The sequence below is a fragment of the Phyllobates terribilis genome, unplaced genomic scaffold (genome assembly GCF_046119375.1).
Source record: "Phyllobates terribilis strain yellow unplaced genomic scaffold, ASM4611937v1 Scaffold_5__5_contigs__length_657084704, whole genome shotgun sequence".
In the NCBI taxonomy this organism is placed as follows: Eukaryota; Metazoa; Chordata; class Amphibia; order Anura; family Dendrobatidae; genus Phyllobates; species Phyllobates terribilis.
The window spans coordinates 436127635-436142808 of NW_027362765.1; the positions used below are offsets into that span (position 1 = coordinate 436127635).

General features: G+C 39.1%; 1 protein-coding gene across 4 annotated transcripts in view; it reads left to right on the forward strand.

Annotated features, from left to right (window-relative positions):
* The first annotated feature begins 1945 nt into the window (after positions 1–1945).
* LOC141271249 (killer cell lectin-like receptor subfamily F member 1) overlaps positions 1946–15174 on the forward strand; it is a 67061-nt gene continuing 53832 nt past the window's right edge. For 3 of the 4 annotated variants that reach the window (XM_073681369.1, XM_073681368.1, XM_073681371.1), the window contains exon 1: positions 2027–2166. The gene's annotated coding sequence lies outside the window, so the exon portion shown is untranslated. Of the gene's footprint in view, positions 1980–2026; positions 2167–15174 lie in introns of those variants that run through there. The other variant, XM_073681370.1, reaches the window with a different exon arrangement.

Here is a 15174-nt window from a genome sequence, read left to right on the forward strand (position 1 = left end):
GAAGCCCAAATATTTTTTCAGAGCTAAATGAAGAACAAAATTATTTTTAATTTGCAACCTGATGGAGGTCAGTATAGATGGACTAATAGACCAAGTCCCACACACTGCTAGAAGCCCAAATATTTTTTCAGAGCTAGATGCAGAAAAAAATTATTTTTAATTTGCAACCTGATGGAGGTCAGTATAGATGGACTAATAGACCAAGTCCCACACACTGCTAGAAGCCCAAATATTTTTTCAGAGCTAGATGCAGAAAAAAATTATTTTTAATTTGCAACCTGATGGAGGTCAGTATAGATGGACTAATAGACCAAGTCCCACACACTGCTAGAAGCCCAAATATTTTTTCAGAGCTAGATGCAGAAAAAAATTATTTTTAATTTGCAACCTGATGGAGGTCAGTATAGATGGACTAATAGATCAAGTTCCACACACCGCTAGAAGCCCAAATATTTTTTCAGAGCTAGATGCAGAAAAAAATTATTTTTAATTTGCAACCTGATGGAGGTCAGTATAGATGGACTAATAGACCAAGTCCCACACACTGCTAGAAGCCCAAATATTTTTTCAGAGCTAGATGCAGAAAAAAATTATTTTTAATTTGCAACCTGATGGAGGTCAGTATAGATGGACTAATAGACCAAGTCCCACACACCGCTAGAAGCCCAAATATTTTTTCAGAGCTAGATGCAGAAAAAAATTATATTCAGTTTGCAACCTGATGGAGGTCAGTATAGATGGACTAATAGAATTATGCTATGCCCAAAAGATTTTACTTCACTAGGTGCAGTAAAAAAATTGGTATTCTATACACAGGTGTTATATCTTGCAACACAGATAGGCTACTCCACTGACTAACACACTCTGCAATAGGCCAAAAAGGATTAGCTTTGCTAGATTCAGCCAAATGCTGTGAAAAAAACTTGCACAGCACTGGCACAGACCTGCCTGGCAAAAACTGATAGGAACTCATGTAACCTAGTCCTGAAAAGGACTCCAATTACAATTAGTCTTTACTCCCACAACCTATCTATTTAAGAGCACAGACCTCCCTGATAAAAGTCGTAGGAAATGCTGTAACCTAGTCCTTAAAAGGACTGCAATCACAACTATTCCCTACTCCCAAGCTATCTGTATATTTGTGCGAAAATTGGCTTGAAATTAACAAGGTATAGCGCACACAGCAACAGCGGTGCCGTCTAACACGCAGCTGCAGCAGTGAGAAAATGGTGGCGACGGGGAAAATGGCTTGGTCTTATAGGGCAAGGACATGTGACATACACTGCCAATGACACATGCCCTTGCTTGTGTGAAAAAAAGCACTTCGCTCCGTGTGTGCGCTGCTGATAGGCTGACAGATTGCACCTCCCCACTGCAAATGCGGGAAAGAGAAAAAAAAATGGAGATCTTCATTGTTCCTGCAGAGATCCATCCCCTGCCCCTCCCCCCACCCCGCTGTACACTCAAACTGCGTATTAACATTAATTTTCATCATTACTGAGAAAAAATCCAGTTATGATTTTGGTGCACGAACAGTTATCGAACATAACCTCGAACAGCCGAATTTTTCTCAAATTGTTCGTGTTCGCCGAACGGCTCGAACACCGCCCAAAACAGCTCGAATTTGAGATTGGCGAACAGTTCGAGTAGAACAACGCTCATCTCTAGTGATAAGTTCTCTTTAAGGGGCTAAATTGATTTATGTGTTAACCTGATTGATGATTTTTTATGGTATAGAAGCAGTGGGGTGACTTTAAGTTTCTTGATTCAAAGCCAAATCTAATGTCTACTATTCTCTTTTTAACAGAGAGAACTATGGGCCCCTTCAGTCTACATTTGCATCCTTTATTTATATGTCCCTGACTACAAGCTTTGAAAAACTTTACCAACTTTACCAACTTCCGTATGTGTTAATATAGCATCTTAAAAAGGAAATAAGAAAGAAATTGTAAACCAATAGAGAGGAAGCAGTGACATAGGTAAGTGTTAAAAAAACTGAATGTAGCTGCTTGCTTTATATATGGCAATTATTTGTTAGATGAGTTCATAACTCAAAGGTTTAAAAGAGTAAATCCTAGTCTGAAACCTTTTCTGATGGTCATTGTGGCAATCGAACAATTTTTCATAAAGCGGCAATTTTAGCAATTTATTTTTGAATTTATACAGGTAAGTCTAAGTGTCAGGGGGACATTGGATAGACGCTTGTAAACTGTCTGTGATGCCTGTAATAATTGTTTGCTATGATTTTTAAACATTTATATGTTTAGAATATTTGCATGCTATTGATTAAAAACCTCATCCTAATGTCAGTTATTGTTGTCCAGCATTTACTATTGCAAAGCTGGAAAAAAAGAGTTAACGGTTTTGCAATAAATGCATGCTATACAAAGAAAGAGGCTGTATAATGGATTGTATTCAAATATTTCAACCAGAACTTAAAAGAAATAGAACATAATATATAATGACTAGATATGTCTTGTAATTTTTATTTTATTTTTTTTATACACACACGTATGTATATATATATATATATATATATATACACACACACACAGGGTGGGCCAACAGTAGGTGTACAGAAAACAATAATGTTTATTTTGATTTAGATGTAAAATTATATTTACTAACACAAGCATAACATTGACAATTAAATTTTATTCTGAACAATAATACAAGAGCCCTTAAATTTTATCAACACAGGTGATCAAACTGTTTTCCATTACAATTTGCACAGCTTTGAAGTCTGCCTCTTACGCTTCGACAAACTTTTTTGCACAAGTCTCTTTGGGTATTAATTTCTTGAAATGCATCTCTTATGTAATTTTTCAAATCACTGACACTTTTTGGTTTTCGACTATAAACTTTGTCCTTGAGTAATCCCCAAAAGAAAAAATCCATTGGGGTCAAGTCTGGTGAACGTGCCGGCCAATCAAGTGGGCCTCTTCGGCCAATCCATTTATTAGGAAATGTTTCATCAAGATACTCGCGGACTACTCTTGAATAATGTGTAGGGGTCCCATCTTGTTGGAAATAAAGGTCATTTGAATTAGGCTGTTGCTGTAACTAGGGAACAATTTTTTAGAATTTTGAGATACTTACCTCCTGTGACTGTTCCATCAAAAAATATTGGTCTTAAAACACCAAAACTTGAAATACCACCCCAAACATTGACACCAGGCTCATTTAGTTGTTGCTCTAATGTTAAATGCATGTTCTTATTATACCAGTAAATACAATTATGTCTGTTAATATGGCCGAATAATGTGAAAGAAGCTTCATCACTCCACATAACGTTATCTAAAATTACTAGATTTTCTTCAATTTCGTTAAGCATAATCTCACTAAATTGCAGCCGCCTGTCTGGATCATCCTCCAATAAACCATGAACTAGACGTGGACGATAAGCTTTCCACCCAATAGATTTCAGGATTCGCATGATAGAAGCTCGTGAAATTCCCAGTTCCAAAGAGGCTCTTCTAGTGGACTTGTAAGGAATGAAAAGTGGAATCTGATTGGTTGCTAAGGACAACTGAGCCAGTTTCACTTTACACCATGTTTGATAAATCTCCCCCTTCATAACCTTATTGCACTCTCTGTCCACCTACTTTTGGACCACGGTGTGTGTGTATTTACGTATATATATATATATATATATATATATATATATATATATAGTGGGGGAAATAAGTATTAAATGTTGTTTGCTAGAGGGATCAAATACTTATTTCTCATTGCAAAATGAAAATAAACTTATAATTTTCTTGATTTTTTGGGGGATATTCTATCTCTCAATGTCAAAATTAACCTAATCATAAGCAAGGTAGTTAAAATATAAGGTTTATTAGATATATATTAAAATTTCTTTATATAAAAAACAAACCCAAACAGCCATTTAAGGAACCCTGGGTCTTCTGAATTACCATCAACAGCTTATAGCTGTATATACATGCAAACCACACCTCAAAAGTACCAAGTATGTAGGGTTTAGAAGAGTCAGCCTCAGTTCATCCAGAACATAGAGGATCATATAATTAAATATTACCCTTACTAGTGATGGTTGACATTTTTAGTAACAATCATATAGAGATACCATGCATGTGCTCAAAAAGGTGTATAATAGGTCAAGATAATATTCACCAGCCTAGCACATATATAAATCCTGCGACTCATCTCACAGGAGTGTGCAATACATTATCAATAACCTTAGTTATACAATGAAATCCCACATGCCCTTTAACAAAAAGGTACCATGGACTATACAGTGAAATCCCACATGCCCTTTATACAAAAAAGGTACCGTGGAGGGTGAAGGGACGATGCATACCAGGATTGGGGGTGAGGGGACCATGCATACCAGGATTGTGGGATGAGGGGATCATGCAAACCAGGATTGGGGGGTGAGGGGACCATGCATACCAGGATTGTGAGGTTAGGGGATCATGCATACCAGGATGAGGGGTACCACACATACCAGGATTGGGTGATGAGTGGACCATACATACCAGGATTGTGGGGTAAGGGGATCATGCATACCAGGATGAGGGGTACCACACATACCAGGATTCGGTGATGAGGGGACCATGCATACCAGGATTGTGGGGTGAGGGGACCATGTATATCAGGATTGGGGGTGAGGGGTACCATGCATACCAGGATTGGGGGTGAGGGGTACCACACATACCAGGAGTGGGGGGTGAGGGGACCATGCATACCAGGATGAGGGGTACCACACATACCATTATTGGGGATAAGGGGACTATGCATACCAGGATTGAGGGTGAGGGGACCATGCAAACCAGGATTGTGGGGTGAGGGGATCATGCATACCAGGATTGGGGGGTGAGGGGACCATGCGTACCAGGATTGTGGGGTTAGGGGACCACGCATACCAGGATTGGGAGGGTGAGGGGACCATGCATACCAGGATTGGGGGTGAGGAGACCATGCATACCAGGATTGGGGTGTAAGGGATGCCATGCATACCAGAATAGGGATGAGGGGTACCATGCATACCAAAATAAGGGATGGAGTTACATGCATACCAGGATAGGGATGAGGGGTGCCATGCAAACTAGGATGAGGGATTGAGTGCCATGCTTACCAGGATTGGGGGATGAGGAGGCCATACATACCAGGATTGGGGGATGAAGGGTGCCATACATACAAGAATAGGGATGAGGGGTACCATGCATACCAGGATGAGGGACGGGTTGCCATGCATACCAGGATGTGGGGTACCATACATACCAGAATAGGGATGAGGAGTACCATACATACCAGGATGAGAGATGGGGTGCCATGCCAGGATTGGGGGGGTGAGGGGACCATGCATACCAGGATTGGGGATAAGGGGTGCCATGCATACCAGGATTGGGGATGTGGGATGCCATGCATACCAGGATTGGGGATGAGGGGTGCCATGCATGCCAGGATTGGGAAGAGGGGTGCTATGCATACCAGGATTGGAGATGAGGAAGCCATGCAGACCAGGATTGGGGATGAGGGGACCATGCATACCAGGATTGAGGGATGTGGGGGGCCATGCATAACAGGATTCGGGATGAGGGGTGCCATACATACCAAGATTGGGGATGAGGGAACCTTGCATACCAGCATTGGGGATGAGGGGTGCCATGCATACTAGGATTGGGGATGAGGGGTGCCATGCATACAAGGATTGGGGATGAGGGGTGCCATGCATACCAGGATTTGGATGAGGGACCATGCAAACCAGGATAGGGATGAGAGGTGCCATGCATAACAGGATTGGGGATGAGGGGTGCCAAACATACCAAGATTGTGGATGAGGGAACCATGCATGCCAGCAGTGGGGATGAGGGGTGCCATGCATACCAGGATTGGGGGTGAGGGGTGCCATGCATATTAGGATGAGGGATACCATGCATACCAGATAGGGATAAGGAGTACCACACATACCAGTATTGGGGGTCAGGGGTGTCATGCATACCAGGATTGGGGGTGAGGAGTGCCATGCATACCAGGATTGGGGTTGAGGGGTGCCATGCATACCAGGATTGGGGATAAGGGATGCCATGCATACCAGGATTGGGGATGAGGGATGCCATGCATACCAGGATTAGGGGTGAGGGGTGCCATGGATACCAGGATTGGGGGTAAGGGGTGCCATGCATACCAGGATTGGGGATGAGGGGTGCCATGCATTCCAGGATTGGGGGTGAAGGGTGCTATGCATTACTGGATAAGGATGAGTGGTGCCATGCATACCAGGATAGGAATGAGAGGTGCATGCATACCAGGATAGGATGATGGGGGCAGCATAAATACCAGTAGGGAGGCAGCACATAGCATGGGAGACCATATACCAATAAAAATGCTCGCCACCCGGGCATAGAACGGGTTCAATAGCTAATATATATATATATATATATATATATATATATATATATATATATACATATATATATATATAATTGAGAGAGAGAGATATATAGATATATATGTGTGTGCAGTATATATCTGCATTTATTGCAAAATTATTGGCTCATATTCTCAGACTTTGCAAATATACTCTGTGTGCAGAATTATTAGGCAAGTTGTATTTTAGAAGATTATTTTTATTATTGATCAACAACTATGTTCTCAATCAACCCAAAAGACTCCTAAATATCCAAGCTTAATATTTATGGAAGTTGGAGTGGGTTTTTTTTAGATTTGGCTATCTTAGGAGGATATCTGTTTGTGCAGGTAACTATTACTTTGCAGAATTATTAGGCAACTTAATAAAACCAAATATAATCCCATCTCACTTGGTTATTTTCACCAGGTAAACCAATATCAGTGCACAAAATTTAGAAATAAACATTTCTGACATGCAAAAAACAAAAAACAAAAAAATTTGTGATCATTATAGCCACCTTTCTTTATGATGAAACTCGACAGCCTTCCATCCATAGATTCTGTCAGTTGCTTGATCTGTTTTCGATAAACATTGTGTGCAGCAGCCACCACAGCCTCCTAGACACTGTTCCGAGAGGTGTACTGTTTTCCCTCCCTGTAGATCTCACATTTTATGATGGACCACAGGTTCTCTATGGGGTTCAGATCAGGTGAACAAGGGGCCATGTCATTATTTTTTCTTCTTTTAGACCTTTACTGGCCAGCCACGCTGTGGAGTAGTTGGATGCATGTGATGGAGCATTGTACTGCATGAAAATCATGATTTTCTTGAATGATACCGACTTCTTCTTGTACCACTGCTTGAAGAAGTTGTCTTCCAGAAACTGGCAGTAGGTCAGGGAGTTGAGCTTCACTCCATCCTCAACCCGAAAAGGTCCCACAATTCATCTTTGATGATACCAGCCCATACCAGTACCCCACCTCCACCTTGCTGGCGTCTGAGTCAGAGTGGAGCTCTCTGCCGTTTACTGATCCAGCCTCTGGCCCATCCATCTGGCCCATCAAGAGTTACTCTCATTTCATCAGTTCATAAAACCTTTGAAAAATCAGTCTTAAGATATTTCTTGGCCCATTCTTGACATTTTATCTTATGTTTCTTGTTCAAATGTGGTTGTTTTTCAGCTTTCCTTACCTTGGCCATGTCCCTGAGTATCGCACACCTTGTGCTTTTTGATACTCCAGTAACGTTGCAGCTCTGAAATATGGCAAAACTGGTGGCGAATGGCATTTTGGCAGCTTCACGCTTGATTTTCCTCAATTCATGGGCAGTTATTTTGCGCCTTTTTGGCCAACACGCTTCTTGCGACCCTGTTGGCTATTTGCCATGAAACGCTTGATTGTTCGGTGATCACGCTTCAAAAGTTTGGAAATTTCAAGACTGCTGCATCCCTCTGCAAGACATCTCACAATTTTGGACTTTTCAGAGCGCCGTCAAATCTCTCTTCTGACCCGTTTTGCCAAAGGAAAGAAAGTTGCCTAATAATTAAGTACACCTTATATAGGGTGTTGATGTCATTAGTCAACACCCATCCTCATTACAGAGATGCACATCACCAGATTTACTTAATTGGTAGTTGACTCTCAAGCCTATGCATCTTGGAGTAGGACAACATGTATAAAAAGTATCATGTGATCAAAATACTCATTTGCCTAATAATTCTGCACACAGTGTAAGTTCTGGACAATATTAGTTGCATCCATATAACTTAAGCACATTCTTGATAGGCCTTAGGTACAAAGCTGTATAATAATTTAGTGTTGTACAAATCCAAGGATATTCTGTACTTCCATATACTCACCAGTTATTCCATATGAATCAATAAGAATAAATTTGTGATAATGTTCTGTTGCATCATGTATTATTTTGGCTTTTTTTCTCCGGAAATATTGTGGCTGGGGTCATATGGCTGTCGATTCCCTCATGTGAGAGAATTGGGCCAATTATGCTAATGACTCGGTTCAACAGTGAGAGTTTGAACCAAGTGTTATCTTAGTGTGCTTCAATTCTCTCGCATGAGAGAATTGTAGCACAGGTAAGGATAAGACTTAGAAATTAATTTCTCCATCTTCTCCATTGTCTTAGTCTGCTGTTGTCGGACTACACTGAGAAGACATCCGAGTGCAATCCGATGTTTCACACGCGTCCATAGAGTTGCATAGGTGCGAGTGATCAGATCATCATATGTACCGACAGCATGCTGCTTTATCATGACAAATCGTTAGAAAAAAAATAGTAGATCTGCACTGCCCTATAGTATAACGCTAGGCAGAGTGCCATCCGATAAAACATCAGATAGCAATTTGGCCGTGTTATACTTTCATGTGAGTGAGCTCGAAGGCTGGGGTCACATTTGCGTAAAAAAAATCAGTCCCATTCTCATTCAGAAAAAAAATAATTTTTTCACTCAGCAGTTATTAACCATTTAAAAGAACAATTACAGTTTCCTGTTACAGAATTATAATGCACATGTAAAAATTGGATGGCACTCTAATGCTCCATATGGCATCTGATTTATTTTTCTCGCACCAATCGGATTTCGGGGTGAAATAACAGCATGCCAGGGTTTTTTCTCACTTCGAATACAGCTGAAAAGAGAAACTCAGATCTGCACTGCTTCATTGAATAGTTATTAACCAAAATTGGAAAGTCAGACCCATATTCAAAATAACTTTATTGTATTTAACTTAATTTTGGGGTTAACAAACAAACATAAACTTATAATTACACCACCAATAATTATTATATTAAATATCAAGAAAACAAGATCCAAAATATATAAAAATCTTATTAATTAACAATAATAGTACGCAAATACTAAAGAAAAAACAATGAAAAAATGCCCCATTAAAACCCAAATAAAAAGAGCAGGCAGTGTGGTAAAAAATAAAAAACATTAAGACAAGTACAAAGTCATCAGTAGTATACTTCAGAATAATGTGGGGAAATACATTAACAAACATTAGTTATAGAAACCAAGAGTTTATAAGGAGTTTATAAGGAAACTAAAAAATAAAAATGGTTCCTAAATGCCATAGAGTTCTAAAGCATTGTATAAACAGCCATATCAATGGATAAGTTAAATAAATCTCAAATTAGAAGTGAAAGACCCCTGCAGTAGAACTTACAAAAGGTATTAAACGCAGACCAAGTCTGTATAACCATAAGCCATAATAGAAAAAGGCCACACTGGTCAGTGCCCCAACGCGCGTTTCTCATTTTGCATCAGACTACAGGGGGTTGAATACAAATGTATGTCATAATTTTCAGATTTATATTTTTAAAATAATTAGAAAGCCATGTATCGTTTCCTGTACACTTGCCAACTACTTGCTACTTTGTGTTCTTATATCACATCATACCCCAAAAAAATTGATATAAGTTTGAGGGTGCAATGTGAAAAAATTTGGAAAAGTTCAAAGGGTATGAATACTTTTTCAAGGCACTGTATATTCGTATATACAGTATATATAGTTTAAAACACCTACCTTTTCCCCATTCAAAAATAAATATAAAAATATGAAAAGACAAAAACATATTTGGTATTGTCATGTTTGAAAAAATCTAATCTATCAAAATAAAAAAATATTTTCATGCTATAGTAAACTTTAAAGCAGAAAATTCAAAATACCATAATTGTTGTTTTTTGGTTGCCTGACTACTTTGAAAAAGTATTTACTAAAAAACAAACAAAAAAATCCTTACTCAGCTACACGGACAGGAAAGTAAAAAAACAATTTTGGTTTTTTAAGGTTCTTAATTTTTTTAACCACTAAAATATAAACAAATAAACAAAGACATTTGGTATTTATTTAGTTGTATTGACCTAGAAAATCTTGTTGCCAGGTAATTTTTACCCAACAATGAACACCACAAAAATAAAGTCTCCCTTCCTCCCCACCCCCCCCCCCAAAAAAAAAACAAGGCCAGAATAATTGTTTTTTTCACCATTTCACCCCACTTGCAATATTTTTCCTGTTTTTCAGTAGACTAAAATGAATGGTGTCTTTCAAACCTACAGCTTGCCCCTTCCAGAAAACAAGCACTAATATGAAAATGACGTAAAAACTAGAGATGAGCGTTGTTCGACTCGAACTGTTCGCCAATCTCAAATTCGAGCTGTTTTGGGCGGTGTTCGAGCCGTTCGGCGAACACGAACGATTTTAGAAAAATTCGGCTGTTCGAGGTTATGTTCGATAACTGTTCGTGCACCAAAATCATAACTGGATTTTTTCTCAGTAATGATTAAAATTAATGTTAATACGCAGTTTGAGTGTACAGCGGGGTGGGGGGAGGGGCAGGGGATGGATCTCTGCAGGAATAATGAAGATCTCCATTTTTTTTTCTCTTTCCCGCATTTACAGTGGGGAGGTGCAATCTGTCAGCCTATCAGCAGCGCACACACGGAGCGAAGTGCTTTTTTTCACACAAGCAAGGGCATGTGTCATTGGCAGTGTATGTCACATGTCCTTGCCCTATAAGACCAAGCCATTTTCCCCATCACCACCATTTTCTCACTGCTGCAGCTGCGTGTTAGACGGCACCGCTGTTGCTGTGTGCGCTATACCTTGTTAATTTCAAGCCAATTTTCGCACAAATCTACAGATAGCTTGGGAGTAGGGAATAGTTGTGATTGCAGTCCTTTTAAGGACTAGGTTACAGCATTTCCTACGACTTTTATCAGGCAGGTCTGTGCTCTTAAATAGATAGATTGTGGAAGTAAAGACTAATTGTAATTGCAGTCCTTTTCAGGACTAGGTTACATCAGTTCCTATCAATTTTTGCCAGGCTGGTCTGTGCCAGTGCTGTGCAAGTTTTTTTCACAGCATTTGGCTGAATCTAGCAAAGCTAATCCTTTTTGGCCTATTGCAGAGTGTGTTAGTCAGTGGAGTAGCCTATCTGTGTTGCAAGATATACCACCTGTGTATAGAATACCATTTTTTTTACTTCACCTAGTGAAGTAAAATCTTTTGGGCATAGCATCATTCTATTAGTCCATCTATACTGACCTAAATCAGGTTGCAAATTGAATTTAATTTTTTTCTGCATCTAGCTCTGAAAAAATATTTGGGCTTCTAGCAGTGTGTGGGACTTGTTCTATTAGTCCATCTATACTGACCTCCATCAGGTTGCAAACTGAATATAATTTTTTTCTGCATCTAGCTCTGAAAAAATATTTGGCCTTCTAGCAGTGTGTGGGACTTGTTCTATTAGTCCATCTATACTGACATCCATCATGCTGCAAATTCAAAATAATTTTTTGTCTGCATCTAGCTCTGAAAAAATATTTGGCCTTCTAGCAGTGTGTGGGACTTTCTCTATTAGTCCATCTATACTGACCTCCATCAGGTTGCAAATTAAAAATAATTTTTATCTGCATCTACCTCTGAAAAAATATTTGGGCTTCTAGCAGTGTGTGGGACTTGTTCTATTAGTCCATCTATACTGACCTCCATCAGGTTGCAAACTGAATATAATTTTTTTCTGCATCTAGCTCTGAAAATATATTTGGCCTTCTAGCAGTGTGTGGGACTTTCTCTATTAGTCCATCTATACTGACCTCCATCAGGTTGCAAATTAAAAATAATTTTTATCTGCATCTAGCTCTGAAAAAATATTTGGCCTTCTAGCAGTGTGTGGGACTTTCTCTATTAGTCCATCTATACTGACCTCGATCAGGTTGCAAATTAAAAATATTTTTTTGTGTGCATCTAGCTCTGAAAAAATATTTGGCCTTCTAGCAGTGTGTGGGACTTTCCCTATTAGTCCATCTATACTGACCTCCATCAGGTTGCAAATTAAAAATAATTTTTATCTGCATCTAGCTCTGAAAAAATATTTGGCCTTCTAGCAGTGTGTGGGACTTTCTCTATTAGTCCATCTATACTGACCTCCATCAGGTTGCAAATTAAAAATAATTTTTTGTCTGCATCTAGCTCTGAAAAAATATTTGGCCTTCAAGCAGTGTGTGGGACTTTCTCTATTAGTCCATCTATACTGACCTCCATCAGGTTGCAAATTCAAAATAATTTTTTTTCTGCATCTAGCTCTGAAAAAATATTTGGCCTTCTAGCAGTGTGTGGGACTTTCTCTATTAGTCCATCTATACTGACCTCCATCAGGCTGCAAATTAAAAATAATTTTTATCTGCATCTACCTCTGAAAAAATATTTGGCCTTCTAGCTGTGTGTGGGACTTGTTCTATTAGTCCATCTATACTGACCTCCATCAGGTTGCAAACTGAATATAATTTTTTTCTGCATCTAGCTCTGAAAAAATATTTGGCCTTCTAGCAGTGTGTGGGACTTTCTCTATTAGTCCATCTATACTGACCTCCATCAGGTTGCAAATTAAAAATAATTTATATCTGCATCTAGCTCTGAAAAAACATTTGGCCTTCTAGCAGTGTGTGGGACTTTCTCTATTAGTCCATCTATACTGACCTCCATAAGGTTGCAAATTAAAAATAATTTTTTGTCTGCATCTAGCTCTGAAAAAATATTTGGCCTTCTAGCTGTGTGTGGGACTTGTTCTATTAGTCCATCTATACTGACCTCCATCAGGTTGCAAACTGAATATAATTTTTATCTGCATCTAGCTCTGAAAAAATATTTGGCCTTCTAGCAGTGTGTGGGACTTTCTCTATTAGTCCATCTATACTGACCTCCATCAGGTTGCAAATTAAAAATAATTTTTATCTGCATCTAGCTCGGAAAAAATATTTGGCCTTCTAGCAGTGTGTGGGACTTTCTCTATTAGTCCATCTATACTGACCTCCATCAGATTGCAAATTAAAAATAATTTTTTGTCTGCATCTAGCTCTGAAAAAATATTTGGCCTTCTAGCAGTGTGTGGGACTTTCTCTATTAGTCCATCTATACTGACCTCCATCAGGTTGCAAATTAAAAATAATTTTTTGTCTGCATCTAGCTCTGAAAAAATATTTGGCCTTCTAGCAATGTGTGGGACTTTCTCTATTAGTCCATCTATACTGACCTCCATCAGGCTGCAAGTTAAAAATAATTTTTATCTGCATCTACCTCTGAAAAAATATTTGGCCTTCTAGCAGTGTGTGGGACTTTCTCTATTAGTCCATCTATACTGACCTCCATCAGGTTGCAAACTGAATATATTTTTTTTCTGCATCTAGCTCTGAAAAAATATTTGGCCTTCTAGCTGTGTGTGGGACTTGTTCTATTAGTCCATCTATACTGACCTCCATCAGGTTGCAAACTGAATATAATTTTTTTCTGCATCTAGCTCTGAAAAAATATTTGGCCTTCTAGCAGTGTGTGGGACTTTCTCTATTAGTCCATCTATACTGACCTCCATCAGGTTGCAAATTAAAAATAATTTTTATCTGCATCTAGCTCGGAAAAAATATTTGGCCTTCTAGCAGTGTGTGGGACTTTCTCTATTAGTCCATCTATACTGACCTCCATCAGGTTGCAAATTAAAAATAATTTTTTGTCTGCATCTAGCTCTGAAAAAATATTTGGCCTTCTAGCAGTGTGTGGGACTTTCTCTATTAGTCCATCTATACTGACCTCCATCAGGTTGCAAATTCAAAATCATTTTTTGTCTGCATCTAGCTCTGAAAAAATATTTGGCCTACTAGCAGTGTGTGGGACTTTCTCTATTAGTCCATCTATACTGACCTCCATCAGGCTGCAAACTGAATATATTTTTTTTCTACATCTAACTCTGAAAAAATATTGGGCTTCTAGCTGTGTGTGGGACTTGTTCTATTAATCCATCTATACAGACCTCCATCAGGTTGCAAACTGAATATAATTTTTTTCTGCATCTACCTCTGAAAAAATATTTGGGCTTCTAGCTGTGTGTGGGACTTGTTCTATTAGTCCATCTATACTGACCTCCATCAGGTTCCAAATTCAAAATAATTTTTTGTCTGCATCTAGCTCTGAAAAAATATTTGGCCTTCTAGCAGTGTGTGGGACTTTCTCTATTAGTCCATCTATTCTGACTTCCATCAGGTTGCAAACTGAATATATTTTTTTTCTGCATCTACCTCTGAAAAAATATTTGGGCTTCTAGCTGTGTGTGGGACTTGTTCTATTAGTCCATCTATACTGACCTCCATCAGGTTGCAAACTGAATATAATTTTTTTCTGCCTCTACCTCTGAAAAAATATTTGGGCTTCTACCTGTGTGTATGACTTGTTCTATTAGTCCATCTATACTGACCTCCATCAGGTTGCAAATTGAATATAATTTTTTTCTGCATCTAACCCAGCCAATAGTTTTGGCCTAATACCACAGTTTGGCCACTCAGCTCTGCTCGGTTCCCATCCATTGTTTTTTTGTGCAAACAACTCCAGAGTTGTGAATTAGTTAACCACCAAAATGAGTGGAAAAAGGCCTGCTGCTGGTGGAAAGGGGAATAGGCGTGTTGGGAAGGGGAAAAAAGGTTGTGTCCGTGGGGTAGGTGTTAAAGCAACAGTAACATCTGCAGAAGAAAGACCATCTTCCAGCCAAACTAAAATGTCTACTTCTTTTAGCGGACAATGTGATAAGATCCCTTTCTTACGGCCACGCCAATCGCTACAAATTCCAGATGAGGCACAATAACAGCAGGTGCTTCAACGGATATCAAGTGCTCCTTTAAGTGGGCTCTCCTCCACATCAACTTCAACATTACAAATACTCCAGTCCTCAAAGGTGTCACCCCAATCGCACTTGCTTCCTCACAGCACCCAAATCTCCAGCTGCCCGTC